Raw genomic sequence first — 14,720 nt, 5'->3', positions numbered from 1 at the left:
AAATGCCCAATTTGTTATACATGAATGAAATGCAATCAATTAGCCGAGATAAAAAGAAGTTATGTACTCATCATAACATTCCATCTGTATTGTCAATTTTTCATCTCTCCTCGCATATGGGTCTGGATCCAATCCATTGGATCTGACTCAGATGCTAGCAAGCTCGTGGCAACCAAAAACTTCTTAGATATCTCCCCTTACCCACAATGCATCTCTCCCCATTACCTCAGATCTTATTTGCTATCATTATATCTACAGAAAAAGGGATTTTAGTATTTAACACCCAAAAAGATCTTAAAGGAGACCATTTCTGGAGTATAAGAAAAACAACCTAATCCTTGAGAGTCTCTTCCTGTTTAACCCCAAGTAAGGAGGTTGGAGGGAGGGGATGTGAGGAGAGATGAAAAATCAACAATACAGATGGAATGTTATGGTGAATACATAACTCCTTTATCTGATATTGTCATCTTTTCATCTCATCCTCACATATGGGACCAAGTCTCCCAGCTACCTTTACCCCAGGTGGACTCATGGGAGAATATTCCTCAGAACCATCGCACCAAAGGATGACCTTCCCCTGGAGACCAAATCTAGCTTGTAATGAGTGACAAAAGTTTGATGGTTTCCCCATGTGGCTGCTGCACAAATATCATCCAAGAAAGCATTTGTCTGGAAGATTGCAGATGTGGCCATCAGCTTGGTAGAATGAACCCAAATGGATTTGTCAGATTTCATGCCTTTTGAGGTGTAAATGAAGGAAATACAACTAGAAAGCCATTTTGATAAAGTAATTTTGGAAAGCGGTAGGCCTTTCCTAGGGCCTACAAATGCAATAAACAATTGGTTTGATTTCTGAATCTCTTTAGTTCTATGTTAATAGAAACGTAACTATGAACATCCAACAAATGTAGTACATATTCACTCATTACTAAAATTCAGGAAGAAAACAGGCAAATGTATAGTCTGATTAATATTTGTTTGAGAAACAACTTTAAGCAAGAACGAAGGGGTGGTATGCAAAGAGGCTGTGTCTTTATGAAAAAACAAATAGAGGGGCTGGGAAGATAGTGCCTGAATTTCTGATACCTGTCTCGCCGATGTGATAGCCACCAAAAAGATAGTTATCCATGACAGGAACTTAATATCACAAGATGCTGCAGGTTCAAAAACGTTGAACAATCAGATGTAGAACCAAATTAGGATCCCAATGGGGAGAAGGATCCTTGTGGGGAGGTTTTAACAACATGGTCCCTTTTAAAAAGGCTTTGCAACGTTTGTGGGAAATTAAAGATAAGTTGTCTATCCCAATGCAAAAAGTTTAAATGGCTAACTGGAACTTAACAGTAGATCCTGCAGCTCTGCTATTGAAAAGGTGGGCTAGAAATTGCAGAATGAAGTGAATGGGAGCCATGATGGGATCCATATTGTGTTGTTATATCCAGATTACAAACCTCTTCCATTTACTCCTATATAGTTTTTGAGTGGATAACCTATGGGAGGACATCAGAATATGTCAGACCAGGGAGGAAAGCATAGATTGTCTGGCAATCAATGGAACTGGAGGAACCAAGTTGTCAGCTTGATATTGTGAAGGTTGGGATGAAGCATTCCTCTGAGATGTGACAACAGAGGCCAGAAGAAAGGAAACCATATTTGTCAAGGCCAATACAGGGCAATGAGAATTACTGCTCTCTTCAATCTGTTGGCTTTCTGAAGAAATTTTGGAATAAATGGAATGGGGGGAAAGGCATACAATAGTAGAGATCAATCATGTACTAGAACATCCCTCAAGGATTGCCTCAGTGTGGGAATTAGGGCAAAGTAGCTGCTGCATTTGTTGTTTAGGGGAGAGGCAAATATATCGCAGCAAGGCTGGTCCCATCTGTGGATAATTTTCACTGCTACCTTCTGACTGAGGGACCATTCGTGAGATATGAGAATGGCTCTTCTCAACTTGTCTGCTATGACGCTGGACCTTTCTGGAATGTGCATTGCTACCAGAAAATGGCTGGATGAGATTGCCATACTCTGAGCGCTTCTTGACATAGAGGGTATGATCTGGTTCTCCTTGCTTGTTTATGTACCATACTAATGACATGCTATCTGACTGAATCACTACCATTTCTAGAGGATGAGCAGTCTGAAATCCCTGCAATGCTAGAAGCACTGCCTTCATCTCCAGGAAGCTTATGTGGAGCTTGGCTTTCCTGTGGACCAGGTACCTTTGACCATCTTCTTCAGATAATGCCTAATGCCCCCCCCCCCCCCCATCTGGGAAGCATCCATGGTCACCATAGTCTGTGATTGAGGGGGAACAGATGGTCAACCTTCTGTCACCTGTTCTGAATGAATCCACCAAGAAAAATCCTTTTTGCCTAAGTTCGTTATGAGAATTTGATGAGAACAGTTGGTGAATTACTGACCATTGAGATGCTAGAAGCCACTGCAGAATTTGCAAGTGAAACCGGACTACTGGAACCAGCACAATTGCCATGACCATAGATCCTAAAGCCTGTAGAACATGGTGGGCAGTTACCTTATTTTTTCTGATTAACCTTGAAGTTTGCCATTTGAGTGTTAAGATCCTGGAAGGAGGAAATTTTGTAATCATCTGACTGGTGTCTAGTAGTGCCCCTAAGAATTCTAGTGTTTGAGTGGGCTGCAAATGAGATATTTTGGTAATTTATAGTTATGCCTAGCTCAAAACAAACCTGAAGAACAGAGTCTGTTGTGTGGATAAGTAGATGCCTGGTCGGGGTAGATATGAGCCAGTCATCTAAGTAAGGAAACATCTAGAATCCTTGCCATCTCAGGTGAGCCGCAACCACTGTCATGTATTTGAACACTCTGGGGGATGGTAGTGAGACTAAAGGGCAGTGCTCTGAACTGGTAATGACTGGGTCCCAGACAGAAGCGTAAATATCCTCTTGAACGTCTATTCATTTTTATATGGTAGTACGCATCCTGAAGATTTACAGAGCACATCCATTTGTCCTGTTCCAGAAAAGGAAGTATGGACTGTACTGTGACCATTTGGAAGCTGCATTGTTGAACCGACTTGTTCAATCTGCTGAGATCCAGGATTGGTCTCCAGTCCCCTGTTTTCTCTGGAACCAAAAAGAACCTTGAATAAGTTCCAAATCCTCTCTGATCTCAAGGGACCTCTTGGATGACACTCTCTGTTTTTAGCAGTTTTTGAATTTGAGTGACTGCCTGATCCCTTTGACCGGGCATCTGGGATTTTTTTGTTGAGAGGGGGATGTTGAGAAAAGGAAATTTGGTAACCTCTGGATATTATCCTCTGCACCCACACATCAAAAGTTATCTTTTGCCAGGCTTTCCAGTGCAGGGATAGTCAAACCCTGATTGCCTCCAAAGATGGACAGCCAGGTCTCCTTTCAGGAGCGCTGAAAAGGCTTCCTGAAGAAGGACTCCCGGGAAAGAATAGTTGTGTAAAATCTTACCATAGCAATAGATTTCCTTCTCTTCTATGTTGCAGTATTCTTTACATATGGGTTGTATTTCGCCCAAATGACCCAATGTCTGGCCTGTATACAAGAGCTTGGAGCCACTGCCTGTACGTGGGATGTCACATGTAGGCACAGACAATGTCAGCCATAAGAGGGACATCTGCACGTACCATCTTCAGAATAAGAAAGCTCCATGAGGAAAACCCCCAGGGATCCTAGGTGGATCATCCTAGGAAAGAGCAAGCTGTAGGGGGAAGGCAGGAGGTATAGAATACTGCAACATAGAGAAGAACAGCATCTATGTTTATGGTAAGATTCTATGTCCTTCTATTCAATGTTGCAGTATTCTTTACATATGGGAGAGTGCCAGAGCTGAAAAGGGAACCCAGGGAGGAGGAGAATAGAGAAGGGGAAACTAAGAGGAAGCATTTTCCAAGAATCCATGCAGAGTTGCCCTAGCAATTCCTGCTCTGGATCTGGAAATAGTGCCCAATTTGTAATGTTTCGTGAAGGTGTGAACAGATGACCAGGTGGCTGCTTCCAAGATACAGTCGACATCTAGGCCCTTGGAGAAGGCCCCTGAGGATGTAACTGACCTAGTGGAATGTGCCTTGGCAGAGTTTGTGTGGACACAGGCAAGTCCAAAGCCCTGGGATGAAATGACACAAAAAGTTGGTCAGACTTCCTGATAGACTTTGTTTTGTCAAGGTAAAATCTAAGTTGACTATGCATATCTAAGGTGTGTAAAATCCTCTAACTAGAGGAGTGAGGTGAAGGGAAGAAGGTAGGCAATCCGATGGATCGATTAAGTGACAATTCATTCACCATTTTTGGCATGAAGGAAGGGTTAGTTCTCAAGGATATCCTGTCTTTGTAGGAGATCAGAAAAGCAGGTGAAGCCATTAATGCCTGAATTTCAAAAACCCTTCTGGCAGAGGTTAAGGCTACCAGAGGCACTGTTTTCCATGTGGAAAACTTTATGGAAGCAGAATCTGCTGGTTCAAAAGGGGCCTGGGTAAGTTTTTCCAGTACATAATTGAGGTCCTAAGGAGTAGGAACTGGTTTCCTGGGGGGTCCTAAGTGTAGGACACTCTTTAGAAAAAGCTTAACTTCTAGCCTGGAAGTTAAGGGAGGGGTCAAAGGCAAGGCAGAACAATGGAGTTTAACTGAGGTGTAAGCAAGGCCACTGTTGAGTAACTCACACAGGTAGGAAAGCACTAGGGGAATGTCCGCACCAAAGAGATCCACTTTCCTTTTTTGGCACCAAATGGAAAATCTTCTCCACTTGGAAGTATAAGATTTTCTACTAGAAGATTTCCTGGCCTCCTGCAAAACCCTTAACACGTCCTTATAGAATAGGTACCTGAAAGGGAACAAAAGTTGATCACCTACATGGTCAGCTGTAGAGTTAGCAAATGTGGGTGAATCAATGATCCCTTGTCCTGAGTGAGTAGGTCCAGCCAGTGAGGTAACTTGTAGTGATGACCCTTAGCTAACTGCAGAACAAGAGGAAACCAGTGCTATCTTGGTCAAAAGGGAGTCACTAACAAGATTTTTGGTTTGTCCTGTTAAATTTAACAGGACTTTCTGAATTAAGGGGAAGGGGCAATGCATAGAGAAACCTCCCCTTCCATGAGAATGAGAGGCCATCCACCTTCCACACTTGAGGGTGAGGGACCCTGGCACAGAATCAAGGAAGTTGTCTGTTCACAGGAGAGGCAAATAGGTCCAGTTCTGGAGTACCCCACCAGTGAACAGGTCCAGGAACACATCCCCATGAAGCATTCACTCATGAGATTGTGTCATGGACATGCTTAATGTGTCTGCCACCAAGTTCTGAGCTAAAGAAAGGTACACAGCATGCAGATTTACCTTGTATAAGGCAGCCAATTCACAAGCCTTGATGGCTAAACACAGGAGATAAGATTTTGTGCCCCCCTGCGTGTTTATGTACCAAAGGAGTGTGGTATTGTCTGTAAGGATCTGTAGTGGTCCTGGCAGGAATAGTAGGTGAAAAGTCTGTAAGGCTAGAAGTATTGCTTTCAGTTTCCCTGATGTTGATATGTTCCTTCCTTTGCTAAGCTAGATTAGTCCAGTTTCAGAGCTTGCTGATCCCTGGACTTTGTTTGCAGTTCCTGTTACTGATTCTTTACCTAATTTGGAAAGGAGGAAGTTCCTTTGCTATCCAGTGGGAGTGGGAAGCATTGAGCTGCCTGTTGGTCCAGTTTTGTGAGGTTTCAGCCAGCAACTTGTAGTTTATTGGTCATTTTGGGCCAGTTCCTAGCTTCTTTCAGCCCCCTGATATAAAAAACGCTAAACGCGCGTTTGCTGATTTAGCTGAGTTCTTGTGAGCTGCTACTGTTGCACACTAGGGCAGCCGGTTAAGCAGATTTAAACTATTAGGGCTACCTAAATTACACTCTTCAAATTTTCCCTTAAAACTACCTTCCTCGAACTATACTACTGATCTAATCAGCGTATCCTATAACTAAAAAGATCATCTCTACTTGACTCCAAGTAGACTATTCTCTATCTGTTAAACCTAGCACTTGCTCCTACAGTACTTATTACCTTGATACGGCACTCTTGTCATAGATAGTACCCCAAAAAGGCAAACCCCCATTTCTGTCACCCACGTCCGCCGGAATCTTTTCAAAGTTTTTGTCTATTCCTTCTAGCATGTCGACGGATCAGTTGCTAGTGTCCTCTCCTGCTCAGCTGGTGAACCTGGGAATTTTGAGGCAATGTTACAATTGCCTCATGTACACAGACAACCCTCTCCTCCTCCCACAAAACACAAATACATGCGAGAGATGCAACTATACGGCCAAACTGGAGGCTGAGCTCTCTCAACATAGGACTGGCAAGACCAGTCAGGAGGAGAAGGTTACCACACACACTATAGACCCAGTCTCACATAGTACCATCACAACCTCAAATCATACACATAAACACACAAAGACATACTCGGAGGCTCTGAACAAAAATCTACCAAAACAGCAGAGGCCACCTAAGCAGACACCCAAACAACCACCACCTCAGAACACAGCACCTGCAACACATAGACCTCACAGTCAGAGTGTCAAACAGTCACAGCCCTTAAGGCCAAACACAATGCCAGACACACTAGTCATTGGTGACTCCATAGTCAGACACACTGACGTCCGCTCACCAGACTGAGTAAGGAGAAGGTCACAGTAAGCTGCCTGTCGGGCGCTAGAATCCGCCACATAGCAAGCACTCAGGTCTCTCAACAGCAGGTACAAATATGACTCAGTCATTGTCCATGCTGGTGTGAGCGACCTGAGACGTACCTCCTTGGACTACATGAAAAGAGACATTGAGGAGCTCTCTGATTATGTAGCCCAGGCAGGTATGACCCTGACCTTGAGCAGTATCCTACCTTCACCAAGAATGATGCCACAATACAGAGATAAGATGATCAGCTTTAACAATTGGCTTAACCACTGGTGTCATTCAAAGGGGATCCAGTGTCTGTCTGCCTGGGATGACATGCTGGACAAGCCACGCTGCTTCGCAAGGGCCGGCTTGCACCTGTCACCCTGGGATTCCGGATATTGGCAAAGGCTCTTGCCACCCCCATAGTGCCTTTTTTAGGCAAGGCTCAAATTCTAAACCTACCACCCTAGAACACAAAAAAGGAAAAAAAACTAAGGGTAATGCTGCTCAATGCCAGAAGTCTAAATCTCAAAATGCACGCACTCGAGGCCCTTCTCAATATGGAGAACATCGATGTCTGTGCTGTGACAGAAACCTGGTTCAAGGCTCCTGAGAGCACCCCAGCACTATCAGGTTTTACCTCATATCATGCGTTCCAGCCCCAAAATCCGGACAATACCAAGAAAGGAGGGGGGGTATCCATATTCATCAAGGACACCCACACCTCAAGACTGGTGGAAACGCACGATGCATCGGAGACCATCCAGGTGCAATTAACCATAGGCAAGACTGCTCTGCAAATTGTAGCATGTTACAGGCCACCCTCACAAACTCAGGAACCTCACATGGCTTTCCTGAAAACACTAGAGGGATAAATGTATCACCAAACACCATCATACTAGGTGACTTCAATTACCCTAATATAGACTGGGAACACTACTCAAGCCCAAACACCCTAGCCCAAAAGTTCCTGGAATTCATAAACTCAAATGCCATGGAACAACTAGTCACCATCCCCACAAGAGGAGATAACATACTTGATCTCATCATCACGAACATGGGAGCACAATGTTCAACACCGGAAGTATACCCCTCACTGGTGAGATCTGACCACAAACTAATCTCGCTGGAGGTCCTCATCCCACCCCCACCTGAAATAAAAAGACCACAGTAAAAACTTCTCGAAAGCCGACTTCACACTTCTAAAGACTAGGGTGGTCTCCTTTAAGGCCCCCGAGCCGGCGGAAAACAGTACTCAAGCTGCTGAATCACTCACAAATGCCTTCTACCAGCACCTGCAGGACTGCATGGATAAGGCAATCCCAAGCAAAACAAAGACTCTCTGTACCAAAGGCAAGCGTCCACTCTGGTGGACCCCAGCCATAAACAAACTCTACAACAAAAGGAGAAAGCTACTACAAGATAGAGCAAAATCCTTAAAAGGTAAGACACCCTTGATCACTATAAGTAAAAATCTAAGAGCTCTCATAAAATCATCCAAAGCAAATTTTGAGAGAAAAATAGCTAAAGACTCAAAAGACAATCATAAGGCATTCTTTAGCTATGTTAGAAACCTGGGAGGAAACTCCCAGATATGCTCAGAACTAGTCAAAATTATGTGAAGATTACTGATCCTACAGACATTGCCAACATACTGGCTGACAGGTTCAGTGCAAACTTCTCCGCCCCCCAAAAGGAGAGATATCTATACCAAACGATTGCAGCCCCCCAAACATTTCCCACGCCCAAGTTAAAACTGCTCTCTCCAAAGCAAAAACACAGCATCCATGGGACCCGACGGTGTCCCCGGCTGTGTGCTCCACGAACTCAATGAGGAATTAAACCCACAACTAGGACAGCTATTTAATCAAAGTCTTACCTCTGGATATGTACCCAGGGAGTGGCGCACTGCAACTGTGGTCCCACTTCACAAAGGCGGTGCTTCCACCGACCCTGGAAATTACCGCCTATTAGCTTGACAAGCCTTATCTGCAAAGCCATGGAGAGGATCATAATGGACCTCATAAATAAAGACATAGGGAATTTGCAGACCTTGGATCCAACCCAGTTTGGCTTTGTCAAAGGCAGATCATGCCTTTTAAACTTGGTTGACTTTTTGAAACAGTCACCAAAGCCATTGATGAGGGAAAGGCAGTCCATACAGCGTACCTGGACCTGGGAAAGGCCTCCCATAGAATACCTCACTCGGGTATCATTGAAAAACTCAGCAGCTTAAATGTTAACCCATACATCACAAGATGGGTTGCAAACTGGCTGAGTGACAGAACCCACAGGGTCAGAGTTGCTGGCGCCATGTCAGACTCAAAGCCTGTCACAAGTGGGGTCCCACAGGGCTCAGTCCTGGGCCCACTCTTGTTTGGCATCTACTTTTCCAAGTACAAGCAAACACAGGAGGGTTATGGCTGACAAAGTTTGCAGATGACTGCAAACTGGGAGCCATAGTAGAAAACACATCTGACACAGATATCCTTCAGAAGGGTCTCACAGAAACGGATAACTGGTGCCAGAGCCATGGCCTAAAGTTAAATGCCAAAAAATGCATAGTCATACCCTTCGGGAAAAACAAGGTTACCCCTAGCTACCAAATAGGTGGCAATCCACTGAGCACAGAAGAAGTTATCAGGGACTTGGGGACCCAGGTTGATTGTAATCTGTCATTCGACACCCATGTAGCTAAAGTAGTTAGGAAGACCTTCTACATTGCCCACCTTATCATGAAGGGATTCTCATCTAGATCAAGGGAGGTCATGGTCTCCCTTTACTCATCACTCATCAGACCAATGATTGAGTACAATGCCCAATTCGCAATGTATCTGACCCGACACTTGCAGCAGCTGGAGAGACCACAAAAGTTCCTCACCAAAAGGATAAAGGGTCTCAAAAATCTGTCCTATGCTGCCCGACTGAAAGAACTCCAGCTCTATTCAGTCGCCACCGCTTGCTCAGAGGTGACCTTTGCCTAACATACAAGGCCATGTCAAACCCAGATTTGATGAATATGCTTCACCTCAAAAATCTAGATCCACCAGAGCCACAAGGGCGGAGACTTAAACCTCGACACGGCTATTAATAGGACGTGCAGGAGGGATAGATTCATCACCCAAAGACTCCCTATGCTGTGGAACAAAATCCCGGTATATGTGAGGCAGAGCACCTCGCTGGCCTTGTTCAAGAGAAATCTTGACCAATGGATGGGAGATCGCAAATATACCCCAGGGATTACCTCAGTGTCACTGCTCGACAGAGGCACAGCAAAATAATGGGTATAGTTCCCCATACTCAAGGGGTGGCGTAAGCCACAAAACGATGGGCTAGGCTTGTAAATGCCCTCGGGCAGATAGCCTAGTATGAACCTATGAACCTATGAACCTATGAAAAGGCCCTGAACTTTCCTGGAAGCAAAGGTTGCCCCCACCCCAAATCTGAGGCATCTGTGAAGAGTTGCTGAGCTGGTTGAGGAACCTGTAGAGGAAGGCCAGGGTTCTGATTCAGGTGCTGCATCCACCAATCTAACTCTGATTTCAAGCAGGGAAGGAGGGGAATCATGACATCTAAAGGATGAGCATGTTGGGACCAAACTGTCTTGAGAAATCACTGGAACTCTCTCATGTGTAGCTTTGCAAAGGGCAGCATGGGAATAGTGGAGGCCATAAACCCCAGCATTCTCAGAAACTCCCTGGCTGTGATGGAAGGAAGAGGCAAACAGCCTCCATAAATGCCCTGAGACAGGTTGATTTCTCCACAGGGAGAAAAAAAACATCATCAAATCTGTGCGAAACCTACACCCCAGGAATCTTATGATCCTGACTTGGTGTGAGACAAGACTTTTTGAAATTTCTTTTGAAACCCCATGGCTGCAGAAAGGGAATGGCTAAGTTCAAATGTTAGTTTAAGGTGTCTGGGCTGTTGGTCAGACACAGCAGATCCATCTGCATATGGGTAAACTTGAATTCCTTTCAGCCTTAAGTATGTAGTGGCTGGGGTTAGGCACTTTGTGAATATCCTTGGAGAAGTAGAAAGGCCAAGGCAGTAAATTGAAAGTGCAAAGAGCCCACAGAGAAGTGCAAACATTTTCTGAAGAGGGGGTGTATGGGGATATGCAGGTATGCATCCTTGAGCTCCAGAGAAACTAAGAAAGCTTGAGGGGGGACCAGGGGTAGAACAGTAGCCTGGGATAGCATTCTGAAGGAAGGCACCACTAGGAAGGTGTTTAATCGGGAAAGATCTAAGATAGGCCTCCAAGAGCCATCTTTCCTTAGAACTATAAACATTCTGGAGTAAAACCCCCTTCCCTGCTGGTCTTGAGGGACAGACTGAATGGTGCCTTGGTTGGAAAGTTGATCCAGAATCAAGGGAAACAGATGCAGTTGACTGGACGGAGGTTGAGGAATTCCCTGGAAGGGTGGGAGGGTCTTCCAAGTCATAAAGTATCTGTTTTGGATGATTGAAATTACCCATGAGTCCTGGGTGATCTCCATCCAAGCTGGTAAGGAGAGGTGAAGGGACAGAGGGGTATGACATGGAAAATGGTGCAAGATGTCACAGAGGACTTTGTCTTGGCTGAAAGGGCTGCTGAGGAGAGGCCAAAACAGCAACTATAGAAGTGACAGTCTTGGCTTGTAAGTGCCTCCTGGAAGGCTAGTGGGGTCAAGTTCTAGAAGGAACAGAAGTGGAGGAATGGGCAAGTTTCTTAAAGGAATTCTTGGCAGGGAAATTTCTATGAAATTTTGGAACTGGTGAAACCTGACGGTGTTTCAAATCCTGGAGTTCCTTACCCTTTTTCCTGCAGTGACTTAAACAACTCTGCAGCTGTTTTTCCAAACAGTGAGGAATTGTCAAGAGGGGTATCACGCAATTTTGCCTTGATGTTATCAGGAAGTGCCAGGAGATGCAGCCAGGAATGTCTTCTTAGAACAGAAGCAGAGGCTGCTGCTCTAGCAGAGGCCTCCACTCCATCATAACTATACTTGATAGAGTGCCTAGCTACCCGGGAGGAGGATGATAGGAAAGCAAAGGCCTGAGATTTAGCAGCTGAATTTGGTAATGAGGAAAGAGCCTGGGTGGCCTGAGTAAGCAAGGCTAGAGCATACCTGGACATGTGTGTCTGATTATTAACTGCCTTGCTAGCAAAAGTAGAAGAGGTATATACCTTTTTGCCAAACCTTTCAAAATTTTACTTTCCTTATCAGAAGGGAGCAAATTGGTAGGTGATAACCATGAGGAGTTATCTGAGGTAATGGAAACCATCGCAGGGTCAGCTGAGGGGCATTTAAAAAGAAATTTGCAATCCTCGGGCACCTTATAGAAACAATCAGGTCTCTTTAGGGCAGGGGCTTGGGAGTCAGGGGTTTTACATGCAGCCTTGAAAACATCTAAAAATGCCAGCAGAACTGGAGAGACTGCTGAAGGTGCGTGGGCCTCCACCTGTAGAAGCACATAATGTCCCTTCTGTTCTTCTGAGATTTGAAAAGAATCCCACTTGAAAAACTCCCTCATTTGATTAATCATTTCCCCAAAGGAAATCTCTTCCATGGGAGAATTCCCCCATTAGACTCCTCCTCTGGAGAAGCATATTCCAGAAGAGAGGGAATTTGAGTGGAGTAGCTAAAGAGTCTTCATCAGATGAAGACTCCCCAGAATCTGTGTCATGAATATGAAGTTCTGCAGGCTGTTCTGAAGCAAGGCCTTGAACCCGGATGGCTGCTTTGGAGAAGAGGCAAAGGCCGGGCCCGCTATGGGTGAAGGTGAAGCGGCAGGCCTCAAATTCATCAGAGCCTTAATAAGGCCCTGTGAAAAAAACTTTCCAATCTGATGTAGGGATAGAAGGAGGGGGGACATGCCTAGTCTTTTGCTTCTTTTTCACAGGCTTTTCCTGTTGAGGAGAGAATGCAGACATACGCCTAACCTCCAGTACTTCTTTGAATAAGGAATCTGAAGCAGTTCCTAAGTCCTCTGCAATCACTAGCCCGCTGTTCCCCCAAGTCGTCCGAACTGGACATCTGCATAGCCTTGGACGTGCTAAGGATCTGCACTCATTATGGCTTCCATCCAGGTAACCGCCGAGGGAGCGGACCCTACCGTCAATCGTACTGCTGGGTTTTCATCAACCTCGAGGGATATGTTGGAGGAAGCAGTCAGCTAAAGATATTTCAGGTCTAGCCTTGCTGACTTTCCTCTTTACAAATGGCTCAGAAGTAATCACAGACCCTCCACAGTGTCTCTAGCTAGATGTTTAAGTCTTTGGTTTTCTAAGTATAAATTCAAAGCCAACAGATGACTGCGCAATGTTTTGGGGCCAAAGACCTGACAAGTAAAACAGGAGTGGTGGTCGTGAGTAGGCTCTAAGCAAAACAAGCACAGATTGTGACTATCTTTATGTGGAATTTGCCGTCCACACTTACCCTTGTCCTTCCAGGATGACATTAACAAAACAAAAGGCAGTAGCAATATATTAAGTCCCCTATGGGGTACTTTTATCTGAAGCTGCAAGATGAACCAACGGGATCTAATGGCAGAACGAACGTACGAGTTAACCTTTCTGAATGGCGGCGAAAAAGTTCTGAAGATGGTATGTGCAGACGTCCCTTTTACAGCTGACATTGTCTGTGCCTACATGCAATGTCCCATGTATAGGCAGTGGCTCTAAGTTCTTGTATACAGGTTGGACATTGGGTCGTTTGGGTGGAATACAACCCATATGTAAAGAATACTCCAACATCGAATAGGAGGACATTGTTGGTTCTGCAGAACTCCTCTGCCGCAAGGGCGATGTCTTCCATTATTGTCTCCCCCTCTGCCTCTGGGGGAAAATGCTCCATGTGTGTCTTGGTAGGACCCTTGAAACTTCCTGAAGCACATTTTTTTCACTGCCTCTCTGACCCTTGGGATAAAGTCTCTGAGGAGCTAAAAATGTATGTCCATGGCAGGAAGGGTCTTGCCTTCCTTCTCACACCTGGATAGTGTATCTTTAACTTTTGGACCAAAAAGAGATGTGCCATCAAATGGAGTGTTAAAGAATGAAGACTTAAAAGGTACCACAAAATTGCAAAGGTGCATCCAGGCATGCCTCCTCATAGAAATGCTGGGAACTGCCACTCTGCTCATTCCTTCAGCCGCATGAGCGATGAGCATCATGGAAGAGTTGGCTACTGAATGTAGGGTGGCTAACTGGGAAGCTACTTTCTCTTTAGTTCCCTCAGCTACTGCTCCTTCAAGAGTATCTCAGAGCTCCTTGATCAGATCCCTTTGCAACCTAGTGAAATGTGAAAGATAATTCAGCGACTGCAAGGCAAAGGTCGCTGATGAGAACACACGCGTCCCACATCTATCCATCATCCTAGAATCAATATTAGGAGGATGGATAGTTGAACTCTCCTCGGACAGTTCCTTTAGGTTGCTGCCACCATGACCATGGCATCTAATGCACGCCTTTTTGTCGAGAAGGCCTTGTCCGAGGGAGCAGTTATAATCTTCTTTGGTCTCTGGGGAAAAGTCTTGATGGAGTTCTGGGTCTCCCACACCTGCCGTGAGATCAAACCTATGAGCTCATCAGTGGGCAGAGTCATCCTGGAGGTAGATGGGTGGGAACCAAAGGCAGCCAGGTACACAGACTCCTCAGGTGAAGGATTGCTGGACTGCCAGTCACCACTCTGTTTCAGAATCTCCCTAAAGGCAAAGTCTTCAGGAGGGTGACTGTGGGGATCCTTCACCCTTATCAAGGTCAGTGTCTTCCATGGCTGACTCCTCCACGGAGTCCAAATGCTTCCTCTTGCATAATCTCTTCCTAGGGACCTCCTTAGTGAGGTAGTCTGGGGAAGTACCAAAATAGTCAGGGGTACCTGAATGGGCGTCCTGGCACCTGAGGTCTCACTGTCCCTGGGGAACTTGGTGGTGAGAAGGGGAATGCAGGGTATCCTGCTGAGATAGCAGATCTGAGGGGGCAGGTGACTTTTTAGTTGCAGAGGCAACTATAGCTCTCTCCAAGGCCCCAAAAGCTGACTGCTCCTGAATGGAGTAGGACTCCAGCTCCAACAAGCCATGCTTTTGGGA

This window comes from Protopterus annectens, chromosome 3.part1 (genome assembly GCF_019279795.1).
Source record: "Protopterus annectens isolate FY-2018-M chromosome 3.part1, PAN1.0, whole genome shotgun sequence".
NCBI classification, from domain to species: Eukaryota; Metazoa; Chordata; order Ceratodontiformes; family Protopteridae; genus Protopterus; species Protopterus annectens.
This window is presented reverse-complemented; position numbering follows the sequence as displayed.